This window comes from Triturus cristatus, chromosome 4_2 (assembly GCF_964204655.1).
Source record: "Triturus cristatus chromosome 4_2, aTriCri1.1, whole genome shotgun sequence".
Classification (NCBI taxonomy): Eukaryota; Metazoa; Chordata; class Amphibia; order Caudata; family Salamandridae; genus Triturus; species Triturus cristatus.
In genome coordinates, this window is record NC_140586.1 from 118137068 (window position 1) to 118160838 (window position 23771).

General features: G+C 45.1%; 1 protein-coding gene across 4 annotated transcripts in view; it reads left to right on the forward strand.

Moving 5' to 3' along the window:
• LOC146833125 (sphingosine 1-phosphate receptor 2-like) overlaps positions 1-23771 on the forward strand; it is a 641976-nt gene that overhangs the window by 429632 nt on the left and 188573 nt on the right. Inside the window, exon 1 of one of the 4 annotated variants that reach the window (XM_085600748.1) lies at positions 14625-15289. The exons of 2 other annotated variants lie outside the window; for them this stretch is intronic. The gene's annotated coding sequence lies outside the window, so the exon portion shown is untranslated. Of the gene's footprint in view, positions 1-14624; positions 15290-17133; positions 17254-23771 lie in introns of those variants that run through there. One more of the 4 variants, XM_085600751.1, reaches the window with a different exon arrangement.

Consider the following 23771-nt stretch of genomic DNA (forward strand, 5'->3'; position numbering starts at 1 on the left):
CAGCACATGGGTTAGAGAAAAGAAAAACACAGGAACTTCTAAGGAGCAGTAAGCAGCGGAAGGATACAACTCATCCAATAAGCAACACTATAAAACAGCTAATCTCCAGGGGAGGGAAAAACACAAGAAAAGGAAGGAAAGTCCTTGAATAAGAAGCAAGTAAAAGAAATTGAGATGAATACCAATTAACCATGTGCAATTGCTTGATCAAAAGTAACAATATAGGTCTTCCAACATCAAACAACTGAAGTTGCCTGTACATGTCTGACCCCATTTTTGGGGCCAACAGGTCAAACAGGGTCAAATGCGTACCTGCTGTACTGTTTGAGGTAATTTGCCACTAGTGTCCTTCCAACCCTTTTTGTCTGGTGGTGGATGAATAAGGCATGAGGTGGAAACAAGGTTACGCAGTCCTGGTATTCGTCTAAGTTACTCTGAGAAGTTTCGGAGGGCTGATTTGTAGGTCTGTGTGTCTTTGTTGTTGTGGGTGAGTATCCATTGGTGCTCCTTTATTTGGTGTGGCCCTTAGTGAGACGTCCGTCATTGTATACCAACTTGCATGAGGTGTTGTCCGAGAGGTGGTAGTGGTTTTGTGTAGAGCCAAGGTGTCCGCACAGGAGATGATCCAGCTTTTGAAGTTGACGATAGATCGCGAGAGGTCTCCTTGGTGCTTCAGGGGGTGGGTCCGGAGTTCTGTGGTGCAAGTTTCCGTGGAGATTGTGTTCTAGTTGCGTTGCTGATTTTGGTGAGAGCGGTTTTTGTTGGTGATTAAGGTGTAGGTCGAATAGGATGAGGGAGTGCTCAGTCCTGGTTAGGGGAGGGGGTTGGGCTTGTGCACCTTGATATCGGCGACGTTGAAGAAGATAGGGTCTAGGAGATGTCTGGCAGTGTGGGTGGGGTCTTTCATTTGTTTGGTGAGTTTGAGTGTGGTCAGGTTTTCCAGGAAGTTGTTGGTGTTCGAGTCAATGTGGCATTGCAGGTGGAAGTTGAGGTGGCAATGGAGGTTGAAGGCGCTTGAGTTGAGCATAAGTGGGGGAATGATGTCTTCAATTGTGCTAAAAGGTTACTGAATGGAGAGCAGAGAGGTTTGCAGGGAGGCTCGCTGCACGGATTCAAAGTTTGGAAACCATCGCCTGTGCACTAAGCAGCTCAGAATGCATTGCAAGTGAAAATGTTTGCAGTGCAGGAAGCACTGTGGTGTAACTGTGAGTGTGCACAGTACAGGAGACAGCTTTTGTAAGGGACTGAGAAAATCAAGGGACAGTGTTTTCAAATGAGTAAGCACAGCTGAAACAATAATAGGATGATGCTGAGACCATACATGCAGCACGTCCAATGCACCTGGCGGATGTGCACTGAAAGCAAGAGCATATAGGTCAAAGAAAGAGCATGTAGGAAGATGTACAGGATTAGGAAGAGGTGCGCTCTTGCAGTCGAAGGATAGTGTACGGACAAATGACCCGTAGTGGCTACTCCCAATGCTACTAGGTAGGGCGACATTGGGAGGGGAAAACATTAAAACAAATATTTAAAAACCTGACTTACCTGAGGCTGTGTCCGCTCCGTCTTCCTCCTCTCCCCATCCTAGGACTGGTGCAGTGACGGCCCGTGTAGGGCGTTTTACCGGGGCGGTGACGTGGCGCAGAGGAGGGGCAGGGTGGGGGGTTGCAAAATGCGGCATACGGCCGAGTTCAGGCAAGTTATGAAAAAAATTAATAACACGAATTTTGTTGCGCGCGCTGCATCGCCAAATGCGATGCAGCGCGCGCAACGAAATTCGTTTTAGTAATTTTTTTCGTAACTTACCTGAAATCGGCCGTTTGCCGCTTTTTGCAACCCCCCACCCTGCCCCTCCTCTGCGCCATGTCACCGCCCCGGTAAAACGCCCTACACGGGCCGTCACTGGACTGGTGTACACTGCGCCGGCTCCCTGATGCCAATCCCAGTGCTTCTCTCAAGCTAGAAATACTATTCCCAGCATGAGAGAAGCACTGGTATTGGTATGAGCACCGTGGTTCGGCGCTCAGACAGGGACTGGGAGCCTGTGGCTATTCGGCTGTGCAACACAACTGGGTGGAGAAATGCTAAATGCACTTGACTATGAGCACTCAGTAGTGCCCACAACTCCTCCTCCTGAAGCTCAGGAGGTTTGTCCCATCCCTACCCAGCGACTCGGCTACCCAGCAGAGGCAACACGTAAAAAAGAAAATGATAATAAAATTAGTTTACTTTCATTTTCTTTTTCGCTGTTGCCTCTGCTAGGTAGCAGCAGTGGGGCGACGCTCGTCCGCCATAGCGGGGAGGCGGCCCTGCAAATGACAGCACATGGCCACTGACTGTCTGGGAAGTATACACAGTGTAGTGCAGGGGACAACAGACACACGCGGTGGATGGCAAGTGTACACAGTATAAGTGCAGAGCATGCAGTGCACAGGGCAGTGTATTGGGCACAATGTTGTGCAGGTGGCTCATATAGCAAGCGCCTGGAGACCCTCCAGGGTGACAAGAATCACTCTACAAATACGATCTGATTGATTGATGCTTGCAGTACAAGAACAGAGAATATAAGGAAATGGGCAGTGCACATGGTGCCGGCACAGTATTCGCAATGATGGAATGGGTATAAGGGTAATTGCCATTATTCCATACATTTTTAAGACTTTGCACTATTTACTGTCACTTTAGGTGACTCCTTGTTTCCGACAAATTAGTCTTCAAATCGTACATTTATTTGTGGTCCATCTATGAATCTTGATCTTTTTATGCATTGGGACTAGTTTAGCGGCATGTCGGGCGGATCATATTACTGTATTTTACTTCACTGGCAGTAGATAGACTTTGTTGAAGGAGTGGTGGGAGGTGAGTTATGCATAGGTGGGGCTAGCGCTTCCCTGGAGAACTCTCTGGCTAGGCTTAGTACACGTCAGCCTGACACCATTTTAACTCCTCTCGTGCTAGACGGAACCAAGTCGCCTTCTTGGTTTGCAGTCGAGTTTATGTACAGGCAAGAGCTCACCTACTTTTAAGGCTTCCTTCTTTGCGGTTGCGCCAGGAGCGCACCGAAGGCGGGCCTGTCTGCACCCATCTGTACTCTGGCCACGCTCAGCACCAGCCATGCTGCCTCAATATCAGACGGCATAAGGTCAATATCTGATTTAGGTATATATGGGTGCCTTGTCCACTCGAAGAAGAACCTAATAATGATATGACAGGGCTGGTGTGGCCCCTTTGCATTTTCTGCTCTGGGGGGGGGGGGGGTCACAGCAATCTTTAGAAGCATCCAAACAGTTCAATGTGAAAACTATGGTGGCCACACCTAACGAATTGGGTCAGTCTGACCTCACCTTACTGTCAAGGCCGTCTTAACAGCATTATAGGCCCCCGGGCAAAGCAGTGCACTGGGCCCTGCCTTCACCACCACACACAGGATTACACATGTTTAATGGAAAATTAGTCTTAAATTCTGGTCTGCATGGGGCCCCTCTGCTTGTGGGGCGCCCGGGCAACTGCCCAGCGTGCCCATTTGTTAAGACTGCTCTGCTTACTGTGTGTACACAGAGCTGATTTGGACTTTGCCTTAATTAATGCTCATTCCCAGGTAAAACATGCATTAGATATCAATGATGTACGGGAAACATTATTTACCCCGCAGTCAGAACAACGACCTGCCTTTACAATGCAGTCACTACCCCGACTGCAAAGTTACCACGCGTTCCTTTACCCCACAAGTCGTTACAGTGACTTGCTTTAGGGGGGCGTTGTTGGGCTGGTGTTGGACTTTAAGTCCAACACCTTCCCTACTGTTGTGTAGACTGGAGTTGGAATAGTCATTTATACTATTCCAAAGTCCAGCGCCCCCTAAAGCAAGTCATTGTAAGGACTTGCGTGGTAAAGTAATGCATGGTAACATCGCAGTTGGGGTAGTGACTGCGCTGTAAAGGCGTGCAGGGTAAATGCATGCGGGGTTCCTTCATACAGCCCCGATGTACTCACCACAGGAATGATGTATATGCTCTTTATTAGTGAAACTTGGATCTCAGAAGATTCAGCGCCTGAGTTGACAACTGCCTTTCCAGTGGGTTACAAGATTCTTCAACTACCCCATCCTACCTGTAGAGGCAGAAGGCTAGTTATAATCTTTAAAGAAGGCTTGAAGATAGAAGGGTTACATTTGAAACCTTTTACGTTTGCTGATTTTTTGGGCCTCTCTATCTCTGCTTCACCTTCTATAGTTGGCATAGTATGATATCTACCGCCGGAAGTTCTTTCCAATATCACTGATCATGTTACTGACTTTCTTATGTTGTTACTAGTGTCCCACTCTACCTTTCTTATATGAGGAGACTTCACCATATGGGCGGAGAAGCACAAAAAAACAGGCCATGCAGCTCTTTACTCTGCACTTACCCACGAGTTTGCAGACTTCACCAATAGTAAGGGTCTTTGTCTTCTCCACTGTGTACAAAGCAGTTCTTTGAGCATACACACCTACTATATGATAAATTTTCCAACTTTCTTCATGGAAAATGTTTTCACAAATTGTAGTAACTTTGCATAATCATCTATGTCCCCAGTTATCATGGATTGGCTGTCAAACTATGCAACTGAGACCTGTTTATGTATCACAACTGAATGCCATTCTTTTTCACACTTTAAGCTGTTAAATGTGCATGGAATTAGCCAGTTCAATCTCTGAATGCTCTCTGCTGGATCTTATTCCACCAATATATGGAGAGATTTATCATCGACTTGGCTAAGTTGTTGTTGGAATTTTGTAGCAGATCTTTGGGCAATGCTGAGGTACCAGATGAGTGGAAAATGTCGTTGGTTGTGCCCTAATTGAAAAAAGGTCAAAACCAACCAATGCAATCCAAGCAACTTTCCGTCAATATATTTATTGCCTTTCTCAATAATAAATCCTGGAGAAACACAGTGTAAGAAATGATGGCCATCTTTGGGTGAAGTTCCCCAGATTTTTTTTAACTATCTGGCTTTAAAACGTTGAGCACTGCTATTCACCAGTAAAGTGCATGTGCTCTCCCTTTAGAAATGATTGAAATAGTTTACTCTTAATTGTCACATTTGGTAAATTTAACTTGCATATAAGTCCCTGAAATATGGAGTAGAAAATGCACCCAGAAAACCTTCCTTTTTAATATTAATTAGCCGCCTCTGTGTAGGTGTTGCAGCTCACAAGGAGGGGGGGGGGGGGGGTGGTATTTAAAAGTGGGACATGTGGAATATTAAGGTTACCATATCTCTATAAGGTTTTATTTTCACTGTGGCAGGTCTAGCTGTCCTGTGTAGAAAACTAGTGTACAGTTAAAATACAACTACTGATAACCCTGGGAACAGCAAGAAAAAGAATTAAACAACTATTTTTAATAGTCATTAAAATTTCTAATTCAGTGGTGAAGTGAGGTTTGAATAAATATTCAGGAAAGTAACTTTTATAAAGTTACCCTTTACGTGCCTGAACCATCAAAAGGCTAATTAGCAGAAGCCTGTATTCAGCCTTGAATAAGAGTAAAATTGGTGTGAAACGTCTCCCAGTAGCAAACAATAGGCTGACCTCAATTGGCAGAGATGATTACTCAAACTCCACTGAATTTTCAGAGTGGGGCTGTAAGTATCCTGTGACACAACACTGTCAAATCCTGCTTGACAGGCCTGTTGAACCACATGTAACACGATGGGCACACTTGAAATAGAACGAACAGGATACCAAGATAGTTCTTGTGGATTCCCTTTCTGGTTGCCGATAGACTCTCCTTTTATGCTACCAGAATTCTGTCTCTGGGTTTGTTGTGGGTACAGTGTCTATTTCAAACTGGATACCATAGCACCCCCACCCCCTCCCAGCCCGCACCCCAACCCTCAGACCCTAACTTTAGTGTGGTGGAAGATTTTCATCATCTTGAAAATGCTCTGATACATGGCATTATGGGCCAGTTTTAACTAAGGCAAAGAGGATCTACTGGAAAAGTGGGTAGGGTTGGGACCTGGAACTTTTACCCCATTGGTGAGGGTGTACCCAGCAGTCACTCACACCCACAAGCTGGTTCTAGGCATAAATGTGGCACCTCCAGGAACACACTTAAGAACACTCGCTGAACTTGTTCTACATCAGAAGATGACTGGACCTGATGTTGGTAACCTGAGAGGAGCCCTGAATGAATGGACCAACTCCTTCTTGTATCCAGGACAAAGCCGTGAACTCCAAGGGGCAGTTGACTGACTTCCTGTATGGTTACAGGCTGACAACAAGCTACACGAGGCCTTTCTTGCAACTGCCCAGCTGACCTGTGGCAACTGGACCTGGACTGGACCCTGTTGTTGGCCTCTGACTGACATCCTATGAGTCTGTAAGTGCCTCCCCTGAAGTCCTCAAGGCCTTACAATGGTACTCTTGTGTTTGATTGGCACTTAGAACACAAAGGGTCTGATTTATATTTCGGCAGGAGACCTGTTTCTCCAGCAGGGCAATGGAGTATTTTACTCCATCACCCTGACGGAGATGCCACCTACTAACTTTAGATATGACTGCCAAGCTGATGGTAATTTCTAAAGCATTGCCAGGAACCGCCATCACAATGGTTCCTATCAATGTTTTTCGCAATTTGGAGCAGGGCTCCATCAACATGATGGAGCCTTACTGCAAACATTTATTTTTTTATAAAGATATTTTTTTAGGCAAGAAAAAACAGTTAATACACCACATCGCATAGTTGTTTTAAATAGGTATACATCCAATATTTTCAATACACACTGGATACATTCCCACCCTCTCCCGCCCAGCCTCAAGAGTAGACATTTGGAGATACATATTTAATGGTTAGGTCTAGTCTCACTCCCCAACTAACTGAAGTCACACAGGCCCCCACTGCACTCAATCCACTTACCCCAAATTTGCCCCCATTTATTAGGACAGCCTCTGCTCTCATACACCACTTTCTCGGCCACCATGAACCAGTCCATGTCTTTCGTCCAGTCCCTCAGACATGGTGCCATTTCCGTCCCCCAATGATGGGCAATATTATGCTAGGCTGCTGCTAGACCCAGTGTCATCCAGGTCTGGTCCATGCAGTTTAGACCAGTGGCGTCCCAGATATTGAGCAAGCACCATTCAGCTGTGAGAGGCATAGCACTGTCACACAAGGTGTTCATGTATTTCACTACTGCTTCCCCATAGCAGTGCACATCAGGGCATTCCCATACGATATGGAAAAAGGTGCCCCTCTGACCACATTGCTGCAGCAGCTCTCATCCATTTCTCTACCCTTTTTTACTAACTTGGTACAGGAAAAGAAAGATCTATTCAGTATTTTGAGCTGCACCAAGCGGAACCCGGCCTTCATCGCTACTTCCTTCTTGGAGGTTAAATCTTCAGGCCACTCATCATCCTCTATTCCACTCAAATCCAAGGCCCATTTAGCACACAACTGTACGAGGGTATCTGGGGGTTATTAATCAGCTTGCTATATGTAAGGCAACAGCCTTACGTAACATATGGGCAGTGAGTAGTCTATCCTCAGTGGGGAGGAGTCTGGCAGTTGCTCACCCCTTGGAAGTGCTGTCTGGAGAGCATGTCTAACCTGTAAGTAACGTTATATTTCTGAGGGGGGCCAGTTCGTAGTCTCGCTGCAAGTCAGCGAACAAGATAACTGCTACCTGAGACCAGAGATCACCCACCTTAGATAGCCAGATAGGGTCTCACATGTCAAACCCCAATAGTGTAGCCAGGATAACCAATGCCTCAGAATACCTCAGGGGTGTGGACTGGGTTAACCTACCATTCCATCCCAGCACTGCCAGTGCAATGTGCCAGAGTGTGATGGTAACAGCTGTGGGGACCTGAAGCTTAGAGGGTTGTGAAGTAGAGTACAGTACAGGGCATGCAAGTACCCGACTAGCTGTAAGAATAAGCGGTCCATGTGAAGCGCCGACTCATCTGCCAGAAGGTGTACCCACTGATTGATGGTCGTGAATTGGGCTGTCCAATAGTACTTTTGGATGTCAGGTAATGCTATTCCACCATCGTACCTTTCCCATGTGAGCTTATTAAGCGCTTTGCATGCTGTCCCCCACCTTCCCACTGCAGTGTACAAAGTGTGGAATCAATAGCCTTGAAGTAGACCACCGGGTATGGGGTATTGTGCAGTGCATATATGAAGCGGGCAGAGCCATCATCTTGAAGAGCACTGCTCTGCAGAGCAATAACAGAGGTAGGGATCTCCAGTGTTGTACATCGCTCTTTAATCTCTCTAAGGGTGGCAAGGGATTCCTATCATAGAAGAGATCCAGTTCAGCAGTAACGAATATCCTGAGAAATTTGAAACCCTTGGTGACCGCACAGACCTCACACTCCTGAGGCAACAGGGGCGCTGGACTATGTAAAACGTATATTAGCAATTTCATCTAATTAATCACGAATCCCGAGTAGCGGCCAAAGAGGGTGAGCATATGCATTATTCTATCTAAGGAAAAAATGGGATTTGCCACATACAGCAGGACACCATCTGCATAGAGGGAAATTCTGTCTTCCCACTGATCAGTTCAGTAGAGTCTTAGAAGCAGGGGATCCATCCGGATCCAGGCATCCAGCGGCTCCAGCATTAGGGCAAAGAGGAGAGAATGGGCAACCCTGTCAGGTACCACGCTGCAAGCCATAGACCCGGGAAGCACCCCCAATAACCGCAAACTGGGCAACAGGCCCAGTGCATGAGAGCCCGACCCACCCTAAGAACTTGGGGCTAAATCAGCACTTGAAGAGGTATGGCCACTCAACAGTTTCAAAGGTCATACGGGCATCCAGTGAGAGGACTATGGCATCCTGACAGATTTGGCGCACCCAACTCATTATCCCATGCAATCTCCTCAGATTGAGCGCAGTACTGCGCCCCAGAATAAAGCCAGATTGATCCAGGTGGATCAGCCAACCAATAACCTATATTAACTGGGAGGCCAAGAGCTTGCCCAGAATCTTGACCTCAGCGTTGAGGAGCAATATCATCTGAATGACACGCATTAGTTTGGTTGTTTGCCCTCCTTATGTACGACTACTCTGGTAGGCATCCATTGGTCTCTCGGGAGATCCCTGCTCTCCCTGAACATCTCTCATAAGTACAGGACAAGTTTCCGAGTACTAAGTTTGTAGAGTTTGATGGGTATTCCATTAGGACCAACTGCCTTCCCAGAGTTCAGTTTGTGAATTGAATGAACTATTTCTTCTTCTATGATATCGGTCTCCTTGAGGGTATTGTCATCCACCGTGAGGAAGGGAAGTGCCAAGTCTGCTAACAATTCACGGGATTACTTGGCTGTCGCGGACTGAGATGAGGAATGAAGTTGTTAGTAGGAGGCAAAAGATTCAGCTATTGCCAATCTTTTGGTTTCACATTGCCCCGCCCCGGTATTAATTTTAAATTCCCATCGGCTCGTCCTCTCCTTTCTATCCAGTCAGACAAGGAGCTTACAGGCTTTTTCCCTAACCTTGTAAACTCGTTGTAAAGTCGCCCTGTGTTTGGCCCTGGCTGCCTCCATCACCATGTCTCTGTACTCTTGTTGTTTAAGTGCTAGTTTATGTTTGATAACCATTTGGTCCTGGAGCATCAGTTGTTCCTTAAACTTCAAAATGTCACCCTCTAGTGCCTCCAACCTGAACCTTCTGTCCGTCTTATGGACTACGATCAAGAAAAGGCCCTGCCCCTTTATCACAGCCTTATAAGCTTCCCACAATGTAAATGCTAAGTCAACTGTTGCTTAGTTTTCTGAAAAATAAAGTTCTGTGACCTGGACGAGGCCCTCCCTCACATTGGGAATCTTAAGGTACCAGGGGTTGCGCATGATCACTCGCAGGTCCGCTGGACCACCGAGGTCATAAACCACCCAGAAAGGGGAATGATCGGAGATGCCCCTGGCCAAATGTCGAAACTCTCAGAAGTGGGGGAGGCAATGAGCCAAGGTCAGTATAAAGTCGATTCTGGAAAGTCTACCATGTGCTCCTGAATGAAAGGTGAAATGTCATATTGAGAGGTTAAGAGTGTGCCACATGTCTATGAGACCCATGGCATTGAGAAAGTCTTCCAACGGACGATGGGCCGACGTCACATGTCAAGGGGGTCTTCAGTCGTTGACGTCACTGAGAGTCAGGTTAAAGTCCACACTCATAAACAGCTCCCCCTCCAGAAGACCAAGTATTAGTGAGCTCAAGTCGGGCAGAGCAGTGTTGTGCAGTCTGGGTGGGATGTACACACTAAGCATATTCACAATTACCTCCTCCGATGTTCCAGTGAGCCCCTGTATGGCTGCCACTACGTCCCGCAGCGTGAATGTTTCATCCTCGGGGGCCCCAATTCAACCTGGGACAGGACCTCTATAATTCCGTCCGCTGCTGCCGGTTCATTAGGAATGGCATATTTGTCCAGTTTGAGTTGATGTCCCCCTCTGGGCTCTTTTTTCTCTGTCGTTGTCCAAGGAAGCTCAGTGATCACCAACATGAATCATCCTCCAGTTACAGCAGCAGGGGTGGAGGGGAAAGACAACTGTACTCACTGCTGCCTGCCTAGGTGAATGATGTATACCACGTGGCCTGTCGGGTTTCCAGTTGCTTGCCCTCAGCCCTCCCTAGTGAGAGTAGTTATGGAAGTCTCCAGGCCCACATAGCTTCTCAGTGCACCAGCGGGCATGCCTTTATTCTTCTCAGAACCCCCATATTTATAGCAGCGGCTGTATCTAGGGGTATTCGGCCAACTTACAGCCCTCCGACACCCTGGCCCCTCCTATATATGCGTGTTATAATTGGACTTTTATCAGCCACCAGAGTTGCCAGGAGACTAGCCAGCACTGCGCAGGTATGTGCCCATGATGTAGGCAGCGGCCTATGGAACTCTCAGCAGGCCACGTACCTTCTGTGCCACAACCTCAGGCATGTTGATCAGCTTGTGGGCCTCAACGTTCGTAGTTGCCACCTTGTTGCCCAGTAGGGCCAAGCCTCGCAGCGGGGGTCCTCTGCATTGGCGGGGAAGGAACTCCATCGCAATTACAAATTAGTTCCCTCTCCTACAACAAATAAATTGGGCCCTAAATTAGAAGGTAAAATATTTGATCAGGACGAACCCGGATTGTGTATGCGACCTACGCTCCACCATGGTCGGCCTCAATTTGTGCTTAGGTCGTGGTCTACTCGAACCATAGACGATCATTTTCGCTTTGTGTGTTTTGGTACTTTTTTCCCTTAAATCTTTAAAAACACCTATTCTGGTTCCCTTTACTGGATTTTTGTGTGATTTTGTTATTTGAGTGTTACTTACATTCGTTTTCGAATAAAGTTTGGGAATTTTATTGTTCTGCATTTTGACTTTATTACTGTTTTGGTACAACATAAATACTTTACACATTGCCCTAAGTTGAACCTGTTTGCTCTGAGCAATAGCTACCAGGGGGTTGAGCTCAGGTTCATTTAGTGACTTTGAAGGTTTACCCTGACAACAGTTGTGATTCTGTTTTGAAGTGGATAGTCACCCACCCCAATAATCCAATTTTTTACACATATAAATAGACAGATACCGGGCTTTGTGGAGCAGCGCAAGCTCTTAAATCCAGTTCAATCTGGATTCCAGGCTGCTCATGGAACTGAAACAGCCTTCGTGTCTGTCCTTAATGAACTGAGAATGTCAGCAGATAAGAGCCAAGTGGTTGCTCTAGGATTACTCAATCTATCTGCAGCGCTTGATTCAGTATCTCATACCTTCCTGCTGTCAAGATTGGCACAAGTGGGCATTTGCAGCTCGGCGTTGCAACAGTGCAAGTATTATTTAGAGCAGATGACAAGCTGTCCATCTCCCTCCTTTTCAATTAGAATTTATAGCATTAGGTTAAGATGTTCCTTAGGGCTCCGCACTCAGCACCACTCGTTTTACCCGTTTATACAACAATTGAAGCAGCTCATCAGATCTTATGGTGTGAATTTTATGAATTATGTGGATGCTACAACTGATCACGTTTATTGCTTGCACAATGCCTTATCCTCTCCACACACTCCATCAAGGCATGGCAGCAGTTACATCAAGGCTGTGCTTAAATTATTTTAAATATAATGCGGGCAAACCTGAATTGCTGTGCTGCACTAATAATTGTCCATCACAAGCCCTACCTGCAAACTTTCGCCTGGCCCCCAGAAATGTTCTCCTTACCTAGTTATGTTGTCTCGCAATTTGGGATTGCATTTGGATGATAAACTGTGCATCTCTAAGCTAGTTAATTAATTATCTGCAAATTTGTTTCTCTTTGTTGCAAGTTCTGCAGAAACATCTGCCACTTCTCTCTGCTTCCACTCGTCGGTGGTCCAGTCGACAGTTTTGGAGCAGATTGGACTTCTATAACTCTCTATTCTTGGGTTCTTTAGCTGATCTTCCGAACAGGCTACAGCGGACTCAAAATGCTTCTGGGAGACTTGTGTTACGAAGGACTCCTCATTTGCTACCCTAGATTCGTTACATTGGCTGCCTCTGCCGTAAAGGATGAGCTTCATATCTCATAGGACCTTCTATAGAGCAGGTCCTTCTTATCTCCAGAAGGTTGTACACTACATACCTGTCTGCAGGACGCGCTCATCTGATGCTCACCTGGTGGTTATTCTAAAGTTGAAGCGGGACAGGATGAGAGTCAAATCCTTCTCGGTAAGAGCGGGTCGACTTTTGAACTCTCGAACCCCTCACTGCGTAAAATACATGATCCGTATCTTTTTTTTTAACTCTTTTTTTTATTAACAATGCTCGTGAGACTATACAATACAACACCATGTCTGTACGTCACATTGGGAAATAATACAAATGTTAGCAGGAAATTACCCATCAGGGAAGCACAAGGGCCATCCAACGTTCCAATTTTACAACCCCTCCAAGAGTGTATGATCCGTATCTTTAAGGGACTAGGCTCTACACTCAAGAGTCAGGTCAATAGCCGGGTCTGGTGGCTAAGTGGACTGATGCATCCACTGCAGGGACATGTGTTTGACCTCATGGTCACAGGTCCAAATCCTGGTAGGTCCACTCAGCCTTTCATCCATTTGAGGTCAATAAAATGAGTACCATTGAGTTGGGTAACAATAAACATCTGAAATTCAGCGCCTTGAGACCCATGGGTGATAAGTGCGCTTTACAACGTTATGTTATGTTAATAGTTGATTCTGTTCCAGCCAGAATCTCTTATTTGTATTATCTTAGCGCCAGAACACATGTATAGATAATAGTGTTCTCTATAAAATAATTAACATGCCCTAATATACAGTGCAAGAACGTCACTCACAGTGCAAGCACACTATTCATTGAAGGGTTTGAGGGAGAGCTGCGCAAAGAGGGGCTGCAATGAGGGGCAACATAGGTAGTAAGTGAGACTTAGGGGGTCAAACCATGGGCTGCACAGTGAGGAGTTTCAAGGAGAAGCATATGTAGCAGGGAAGTACGTGAAATATGCATGAGCTGCACACTGAATAGTGCAGCGTGGGGCAGAGCGAAGGGGTTAAGGATAGATGTATTTATTTATTTAAGCAAATGTATATAGCGCAGACTTTGCCCAAAGGTGCTAGAGTGCTTTATAATAGAAATATTTTGTTTTGTTACATGGAGGTTACAGAAGATTTAAAATTAACAAATACTACCAAAGTAGCTACAATGTTGAGAATTACAATTACAAAAGGTAAATCATTACAGAAAACACAAAAAAAAAAACGGAGTACAAGAGACACAGCAGTGAAAGGTTGAGGTACTGTAGATGACTGTTAAAATTGATTGCAGTGTCTTGGCTAAAATCGAGTTGGAGGAGGAGAGCTTTCAGGTCAGTCTTAAAAGGAGCTAGTGAGGTGGTTGGGCGAAGATTTGGTGGTGACTTCCAATTTCTAGCTGCCCTACCTGAGAAGGATTGTGCCAGGTGTGGTTCCATTTTAACGGAAGGGGGTTCAAGCAGCATTGCTTTGCCTTGATTTGTACAATGTTAGGGTTTTGTGGAAAGGCAGTGCGTGAAATACAGTGATACAAGGTATTTACAGAGAGAGACTGCACACTGAAGGGCTGCACGGTGCAATGTGTGTAGCAAAGGAGTTCCGGGAAATGTAAGAGCTGCACACTGGAGGCCTGCAATCTGGAATGTATGTAGTGAAGGGGTAAAGCAGGGCATGCCATGGAATGCACACAGGGGACGCAGGATGCACGCATTGGTCTGCACAACGTGAGGGCGTTGGGGAAGGAACATGCTTGTTCTAAACGGTTCAAGGAATATGCAAGGCTGGCGCTGTACGCTGAAGAGGCTGCATGGGGGAAGTTCGGGTATGTTGCGAAGAGGTGTAGATGACACCGCATGCACGGAGGGAGATGCAGAGAAAGGGTCCATGCAAGATTTAGCGGGGTGCGGAGAGTTTGCCACGGATTGCATATTGAGGGGGCGGCTGGTTGCAATAAGCGTAGTTAAAGGGGTGCATTAAGGCATGCCACGAGCCGGATGTACACTGAAGGGGCGCACACACGGCACACGCACAGCAGGGCGCCTGCTAGGTCAGTGACGGCAGAGCGGACCCAGGCAGGGCAGGAGGAGGGGGGAGGAGGCTGCACACATTCCCATCCAGCCTGCGCGGGCGCTGCTGTCTGGTCTACCGCACACTCCCGTGGCTCGCGAGCAGACAGAGAGGGCGCGCGGCGTTAGCTGCGGGTGGCTCGCGCCGGTGGAACACTGGGGAGACTGGACCCCGTGTGAGAGGGCAAACGAGCACGATTTTATTGTGCGACCGAGCGCGAGGCGAGCAGCCCCCGGACTCGGACTGCGAGCGCGCGGGACAGGAACTGCTGAAGAAGGAGGGCTGGACGCGAGGACAACGCGAGGGGAGTTCCACGTCCGCGCACCACGGCTAGGAAATCCTGTTGCGCGCGGGGTGCAGGCTGCTGCCCCCTAAAGGCATGGGCACGAGGGCATACAAATCTACCAAAGATAAAGAAGAGGGAATATCTCAAGCTCATCAAAGTCCACTTTATATGGTGAAAAGGAACAGGCGCGGGCTGAAATTCCAAAAAGGAGTTGGATTTTTTATAATCTTTTTTATTTATTGTTCTCAAAGTTTACGTTGCCTTAAATTATTTTGATTTTTTTATTGCTACCCTTTCCCTGACTATCTCCGTTTCCTTTCCATTTGATATTTTTCGCCCTGGATTTTTATATTCTTCGCATCGCCAAGGGAGCCCCTTACTTATAATCGAGTGTCACTGCAAAAGAGCAAAGGAACTTAAGGAGAGACACGTTGGTAAGACTTACTCTCTGGCTGTGGTTGTGACTTTGCCTGTGTGTGCCTGTATGAGTTTATTGTGTCATGTCCAACTCCAAACGCTGTAAGTTATTTAGATTTTTTTAGTGTTTCGGGACCAGAGAATGCGTCATACACAATAGAGACGGGTTTGATAATAGTCTCGTGAAATATGAAAATACCATTAATCATGTGAAAGTAACGCAATACAGACATAACTCATTCGCCAGACAAACTTACCTTTGAGAGAACTTGGTAACCTATGGCGGAAAAATAGTTGCAGCATTTCTTTATTATGTTCTTATACCAGCAACACTTTACATTGTTATGTTTGTGGCATTTGTATGGTACATAATCTGCCATTATTTTGGCTTCGTTTCGCTTTTAGTAGTCCAGCAGTGACTTTCCACACCATTCTGAGATTTTGACCGCAGCCCCGATGGCTGAACTGGCCATTTTTTTGTGTGGCTCAATACTTTTTTGGGCCAAGTGTGCAAGCTGCCACCAGCCTGAGTACTTTTTGTGAGTGTCCCCCATCTTTACAGTCCAAATGTTTTCATTGTTTGCCCTTTTAATTGACCTCCATAACAATAATAATATTTTTGGGTGCTTCGTGTACAGCCAACAAATGTTCATCGACAAGAGATGAGTTGCCTCGCTGTACCTCTCGCTCCTAGTGAGATTTTGGCATTGTTGGCACATTTGAAACTCACAGTAGCATCATCTGCCAGTTGTTAACTTGAATTTCCTTTTAGGGGAAAATATATACCTCATTCAACCTGACGACAATTCAGTGACGACAAAGGCTGCTTATGTTAGCACGTTCCTTCTCTGAGCGCAATGCAGTCTCGAGACAGAAAGAGGGAAGCAACCGCTCTGAGTAAGAAAGGGTAATCCATGGAGGCTCTGTATGTCAGGGCCAGGGAGGCCAAATAGACTGGCCCAATCCCATTGGACCATAACATTCTAGGGATCACTTAGCAAAATTGACGCCTACTTCTCAAAAGCTGATTCAGTTTGTGGTGTCGTGGTATACCAGTCGCTTGTTGAACAAGGCGATCCTCTTGAAGTCCTCAGAGGCATGCGGTTTAAGTACAAAACGGGCTGAACCACACAACCTCGTGATGGGGTAGCTCTCAGTTCTGATTCAGTGTTATCATTGGCATTTACTTGTTATTCACAGTACTAGTAAGTCAAGCACCCGCTTACACTACAAAGGGACACCCACTCATGAAAAAACAGCACTGAAATCTGAAGAACAATTTCCCTGCGTGATCATTAATGGAAGTGTGATCCCTTAGAAACCACGCTTCAACCGTACCTCTCATCCTCTTATGGGCCTTTGGTGGGTCATCTCATTGAAATCAAAGAAGATTAAAAAAAATTGGGAAGGGTGAGGAGGTGGTCACATTCAGGTCATGAGAGGTGCTTCACTTGGGTGGAGATGAGCCCAATGAGGGTGACTCCCTAAAATGAAGATAGAGGAGTTGAGTTGAGAGGTCTGCTTCATCCATGTTGGAGTCAATAGTTTGTGGCGAGCCTGTGTTACAGTAAGGGAGCTTTCTAATAAAAATCACTACATCTTGAGTTACGCCTCCATATCCATTCTGAGGTATGGGATTGCATCATTTTTACTATGAGGTCAGCACAGGGATGCACGCCCTACTTTGAGACAAGAGGTATGGGCTGGCTGCCAAAAAAACTATAACATGGCAACACTTGTGGCACCATCCAAACTAACAGACACTGCTCAAGTCAAGAAGAAGAACTGAAAGACGTGGCCTAATGTCTATGTTTTCAATGAGGGAATCGGGGGACATGACTCCACACGTGATGCTGGGCAAATCTCTTTAGCTTTAGCTCACTCACATTACCAGTTAAAAAGTTCAAGCGCTACAAAGCAATTCATTTCGTGGTGGATGCTGTACAAGAAAACCAAGAAACACATGATGGAGCGCCTCGAGGTGAGTCATTTTGCAGCCCTTCACTTTGCAAAATTATTTATACATTCATAGGCGGGCCAGTTACAAACCTGACTGGCATCTTGATGAGTTTTTTGCCGCTGTATTAATTATGGCTACTCATTAACTCTCTCATTTCCTTGCCCCAGATCTGGTTCCCATGTTCTGAAAGACAAATAGCTCATTCAGGAAACATGATGTTTATCAGCCCGCCCCGCACTTCCTCTCCATATGCCCCAGAATGGAGATCTCTCCTGGAGAGTATGCATCTGTTAACAGAGTACTCTGCCTTCAGTGACAGCTTCCAGGTCTACCTTGAGGTTTACTGTAAACGGGAGCTGCCCTTTGTAAAATGCAGAGCGCAGAAGCACAAATTGCCCCCAAAAAATGCTGCGTGTCCAAACAAAAGGTAGAAATGTGCTCTACAAACGCTTGAAACACAATTTGAAGCACAAACCGAAATGCCTTTTCCTTTCACTAATAGATTTCAGCATTCCCCACTGACAGTCCTTTGTTCAACCCTGGAAGGATGAGTGGCTGAGTCAACCCTCTCAGGATTGAAACTAGTTTCTGTTTTGGTTTATCAAAGAAGTTCCACCGCCCACTGAAGCTATATAAATGCCATGATCTTCACGGGAGCAAGTTCTGGATGAAATCTGGACATTTCCTGGGAAGGTGTTTGCTCTCAAATGGCTGATTGGGCTGGCGTACAGTTAGCCATGTTTGGCGTTCTCCGTTAAACAATGCAAAGAAACATTGAGCATTCTAGACCAGACACTAATTTGCTGCTCGTCTCAATGAATCAATAATTATGGCATAGCAGATATGTGTTTCAGGGCCACAACATTGGTATGAAGCTCTATACAGATGGCATACATAATACAATATATTTCTGTCATATTACAAAAATAAGGTAAATATAAAAAAAACATGTAATTAATCCTTCCATAACCTTAGCTGTGTTTTCTTGAATAATCTTTTTACATTACTTAGTCACTAGTCGACATTGTACTATTTAACACACTGCTCGAGCAAGCGGGATCACATGTAGTTACGTCACCGCGAGCCATGACCCTTTCCCCACTTAGCTAGAACACGTAATCCCCCTCCCCCGCCTCCCTCCTCTTCTCCTAAGTTAAATGGGAGATGGGGTTTAGTGGATAAGTTGTCATCTGAGAAACTAGAAAAACCCGAGTTCTTATCCCGGCTGCTCCTTCACTTGTCCAACTTTGAGGACTCTGGGTAATTTCTTCAGCTCTATGCATGTGTGTTTGTGTATACTATGCATGTGTATTACAGAGTTGAAGCATCCAGTTAAGGATGAGACTAAACACACACACACTCTTAAAGGTCATGAACCCGTGTGTACGTGCTCAAATGATTCAAAAGCCATATTTGTTTGTGAAAGTGCATTTTTCCGTCCTTGGACAACACAAACCTTTCACACGGTGAGACACGTGACCACGAACATGTCCAGGCCTGGCCACTGTGGAATGGCTGTGTCTTGGAAGAGCTGGTAGCTTGTGGAAAAATAGAGGTTCCAACCTGATATGTTACATGCCAGCGGGGAACACAGAAAAAACACACTATGCGGATAGAATACGCACAACACCAGCTCCCACAAATATAATTGAAGACCCCTAAATAGATGCAACTAAAGGTGGATAGGTGGGTGACCTGTTTCATCGCCAGGGCACTCACTCAAGTAACCGTGCGCTCTATAAATACTATCATTCATTCATACTGGTTCTTCCATAAAGGAACACCTTTAAGAGGTGTGGTCCTTAACAGAGCCTCATAGTATGCTTCACAGAACCCCCCACCGGCTCTCCTGAGGAGATGAGTGGGACAGACAGTTGAACATTCAGTATCCTGCTACACCCAAAGCACTACAGGGTGCTTATTGAGTTGGGCACATAGGATCGCCCTTGACCGCTGCAGCAGTGTTCATCCATAGGGCACGTAGGGTCTCCCTTCTCTGTGGTGTTAGAGTTGAGTTGGGTACATGAAGTCCTCCAGCAAATAGTGCACTTGTGGTGTTTTTAATGGGTTTGACAGAAGGGATCTTCTAATAGCTAATGCCTCTGTTTTGGCTTTAATGACAGGTACTTTTTAAATAAAAAGTATGATTATTCTGTCGTTAATGATTGGGTACTTAGTATCTTTCAATTACCAGTACCATTGATGTTTCTTTAATGACTTAGGTATTCAATGTTTAAGAATTGTATCAAACATGGAATTGTAGTGCATGACGGGTCATGCCGTTAACTTTAACGGGATAGACTTTTACTGATACACCTCCTGGTTTTGATTTTAATTGTTCTTAATGTTTTTGTAATCCATTTTTAATGCATTACTCAGTCAGATTGAACCTATTCCTGAATCTTTGTAATAGTTTTTTGTCCTTTTTGTACTCATGGCACTGGCACTTTTGCAGTTTCTATCTATTAACTGGGGATAGGGTAGTCTCTACCAATCCCAGGTTTCTGCAATATGGTTACCATTGTATTATATTTCGCGCACATGCACTTTTGAGGATTCCTAAACCTTGGTGCTTCAGGAAAGCCAGGACTTCAAAATGAAAAAGCCTAAGTGACCAAGGATTGTCTTTTTAAAATTGATTGTTACTATGTTTGTATTGTATTGTATGAATGTTACACTTTTATGGCCGTAATGGCTGAAATAAAGTTATTGACTGACTGACTTAGCCACTTTTTCATTTACCAGTGCCTTGTTGGGCTTTTAATGTGTTGGGTACCTAGTATCATTTAATAAACAGTATCATCCGGTCTAAAATGAGTTGGGGTGTAGGGTCTTCCAACTATCTATACAGTTGAGGTGTCAATAATGTGTTGGGCCTAAGGATCTTTTTATACCAAATGCTTACCTAATACTTACTATTTTAAATAACCTGTACCGTTGTGTCTTTAGTGAGTTTGGATATTTGATATATTGGGGATGTAAGGTCTTCTAAGTAAAAGTACAGTTGAGGTGTCTATAATATGTTGGGCATAAAGATCTTACTATACCTAATATTATTGCAATGGTGTTAACGGGTTGGGCATATAGGATATCCCAGTAGCTTTAACTATTGTGTCATTAACTCTTTAAATCTTCCTGTAGGCAATACTACTGTAGTAGTGCCTTTTATGACTTCGGCAGATAAGATCCTCCAGAAACCTGCACCATTGTGGTGTCTTTAATAGAGCACATAGTTTTTTTTCAATAACCTATACCGTTCTGGTGTATTTAGTGAGGTCGGCACGTGAGCTCCTCCAGTAACCTGGACCTTAGTTGTGTTTTTAATGATTTGGGCAGATAGGATCTTCTTATACCAAGGAACACTCTTCCTTTAAGCCCATCCAGAAAAGCCATAGGTGGAGTAGATTCTGTGACCACTGGTCTTTAAAGGTGGTATCCGCTACCCGCTACCCGCTACCAATCTGAACAGACTTTACTATAACAGTATGAATCTGCTGTAAGTGCCTCCATCCTTCGGTGGAACTTTAACTCATACCATGGGGTGAAGTCTCAGTCTTGAAGAATCTCACTGCCCACGTTGACTTTCATGAAGTCTCACACCTGGACTCACCAGTTTTCTGATTTAAAAAAAAACATACCGTTTTGTTATTGAAATCTCTGTTGGTAGTAGATCTTCTTGGTCACACTATTTCCTTTTGAGCACTAGTCCACGACAACTTTTTCTTTTTTTGGGTCTGAGCTAGAGGCAGCCTCATGTTTTAAAAAAATATATATATAATAAAACACATGCTTGGATGGATACATACAGGGGCTTTTGTTCAGCCCTGTTCATCCACCGGTCTGTTCAAGTGTCATTTGCAGTTTGCTTTTGCCCATCATAGCACGCAGCATGGGCCAGCCCACTTCGTCTTTTGGCTCGCTCCCATTTTACCAATCACATGTGCACAGCTGCCAGAAAATTAGTGCATATTTTTGCCAGTGATGTGTCTTGGCTACTGGACTAGACCTTTATTTTTATGTATTTTATATTTTTTTAATTATTTCCACATTTTATAAGAACCACCACACTTTTAATTGGTTAAATGGCTTTGTAAGTGCCTGTTACACTTTAGTAGGAATTGTTTTGGTTTAGTTTCCAAGCGTTTTGAGCTTTAGTAGGGAGCAGCTATGCACTTTGCAGCAAATATTCTACTTTTAATCTTCTTCATACTGGCAGATACAAAAATACCGAAGTCTATAGCAGAGTCAGCAGTTGTATACCACAGTCGCGTCTACACACATCCATGTGCGTCCCTGACTATTACAAGGCATTGAACTCTTGGTTATTGCCCTTGCAGTGTTTGATGTGGGAATGAGCATGGGTAGTAATCTCACTAGTGTCCATCCGTCAACATTGATGGTTTTAGCAAATTATGATTTTTATTACTTCTGGTAGAACATCTGTTGCAAAATTCAACCCTGCAAAAGTTTTTGGTCAAGCATGTATTTGGTCTGGTGGTCCATCAGCCGACTGTGGCAGTGTGACCTGAGATCTAGCACCATTTCCTCCCTCTTTAGGTCTGGCGTTAGCCAAGACCTTTTGATTGTACTAAAATTATTTGCATAATAAACTAAGCACCTACAGGACCTTTCCGCCAGCAATCTTCTTCCATTGGCCTATTGTTGTGCCATTCACATTTGTCTCCTGCTCACTTCAGCATACAGCATTGGGCAAGGGTTCAGTCCACTTCAGCTATTGGCTGACTTCACTGTGAGTGATGGCATACTGTCCATTCACAAGGAGCACATCCAAACACAAAGTAGTGTCCTTAAGTGCAGGGAGTACTACTGCAAAGTATGGTTAATGAGGCCGAAAATATACTTTTGCTTTCAGCCACTCTTTCTTTCTCCAGATTTATGGGGCCCAGTAGCCTCCCCAAAAATAAAGTTTTGGAAAAATCAAGAACAAACAAGATAAAAGTGGCAAATCCAAAAGGCTGGTAGCCAAGGCGAGACCAATTGGCTTTGCCAGTGCTTGTTGTGTTGTGTTAATTTATACTGACCATAGCTTCTGCCACAAATGACCTCCTTATTCTGGGAGCTAAAGCTCATAGCACAACTTCCTGTTTACCTAGGACCAAATGAGAACGCTTTTAAGATTAAATTGTGAAAGGAACAGTGCAGTGAAAGGGAGCGTACACCAATGAGGGCTTCCCTCTTTTTCCCTTGTGGCCCAGTTTCTCACTCTTGATGTAGTGTTCGGTAGTCGTTTGATGCACTGGTGGAAAAAAATCAGGAACCCCAAAATCTATGCTGTGTATAGAATCAATGTGTGGCATTACCAAGGATACATTAGGACCCTGGATAAATCTCTTTTATGTCCCAGTGCCTCAGTTCTCTAATCTATCAAACTTTTTTTTAAAATTGTCTTTATTGACATTTGTAACAAAGGACAAGCACAATTAGAGACTGGAAATCCAGCAGACAATAATACCAAACATGTTCGTATATCCTCCTATCAGGTGAACCATGATAGTAAGGAAAAGGGAAAAAGTGGGAAAAGAAGGGGGGAAGCAGGAAAAGCAGAGGAAGGGGGAAATCCAAATCAAAGAGAATATCACAGTTGGGCATCCCATATTACACAGATAGTAAAACTGACAAGTGAGGCTTTACAACTAAATCAAGGGAAACGTCGAAATAGTCGTCATTCACCATTGGGCAGGTTAGGTCATGATAAAGAAAATAGGACCATTTGCGCACACTTGTATTTAGATACAGGGACATATCATAATTCAACATGATCGTATTCATTGAGGGGCTATCAGTTTTGGGTAGAGGTCTGAATGCCTGTGGGGAAGTTTATCGTATTTGGTTGTCCAGGAGTAGGTTCCGGTGTGCGGATATATAATAGGAATGGTTCCCAGATATCTTTGGGCCGGGGGGTGGTGGGTGCATCTGCTCCAAGTAAGAAGCCAGTTCTTGACAATAGGTCACATTTTGTATCCAAGTTTCAATTTTGGGTGCCAGTTTCCTCCTCCAGTGTATAGCGACACAGCGATTCACCAATAAGAGCATGGTCGTCAAGCGGCGGGTTCCTGGCGGGAAGTCCTGCACATAGCCCAAAAGGCATGTTAGCTTTGTGTGTGAAATTGTGTGGCCCAAAATTTGCTCCTGAGTGTAGAGTACAGTCTGCTAAGGCGACAACCGGACTCGGGTGCCCCTCATTTATGGCGGTTATGCTGGTCCTCGCCACCTTTGGAAGGGGCGGGGCTGGTGGCGGCGGATGGTGTCAAGGCCGGCACCAACCCCGATTGTGCACCTTAGTGCCGGATTTTACCTGAAGCTTCCCCCCATAAAAGAGAGTGTGGATTTGCGGGACGGTCTTTTCCCTTCGCCACTCTTCTTGGGACCATGCATCTCTTGCAGCACTCATCTGGTGTGAGCCTCATTCGTTGCAAATGCATCGGCGTACAGGATTACTACTGTAGAAATTTGAAATGGATAAGCCACTGTCTATAATTAGGAGAGAGAGCAGCCATTTGTGAGCACCAGAATTTCCA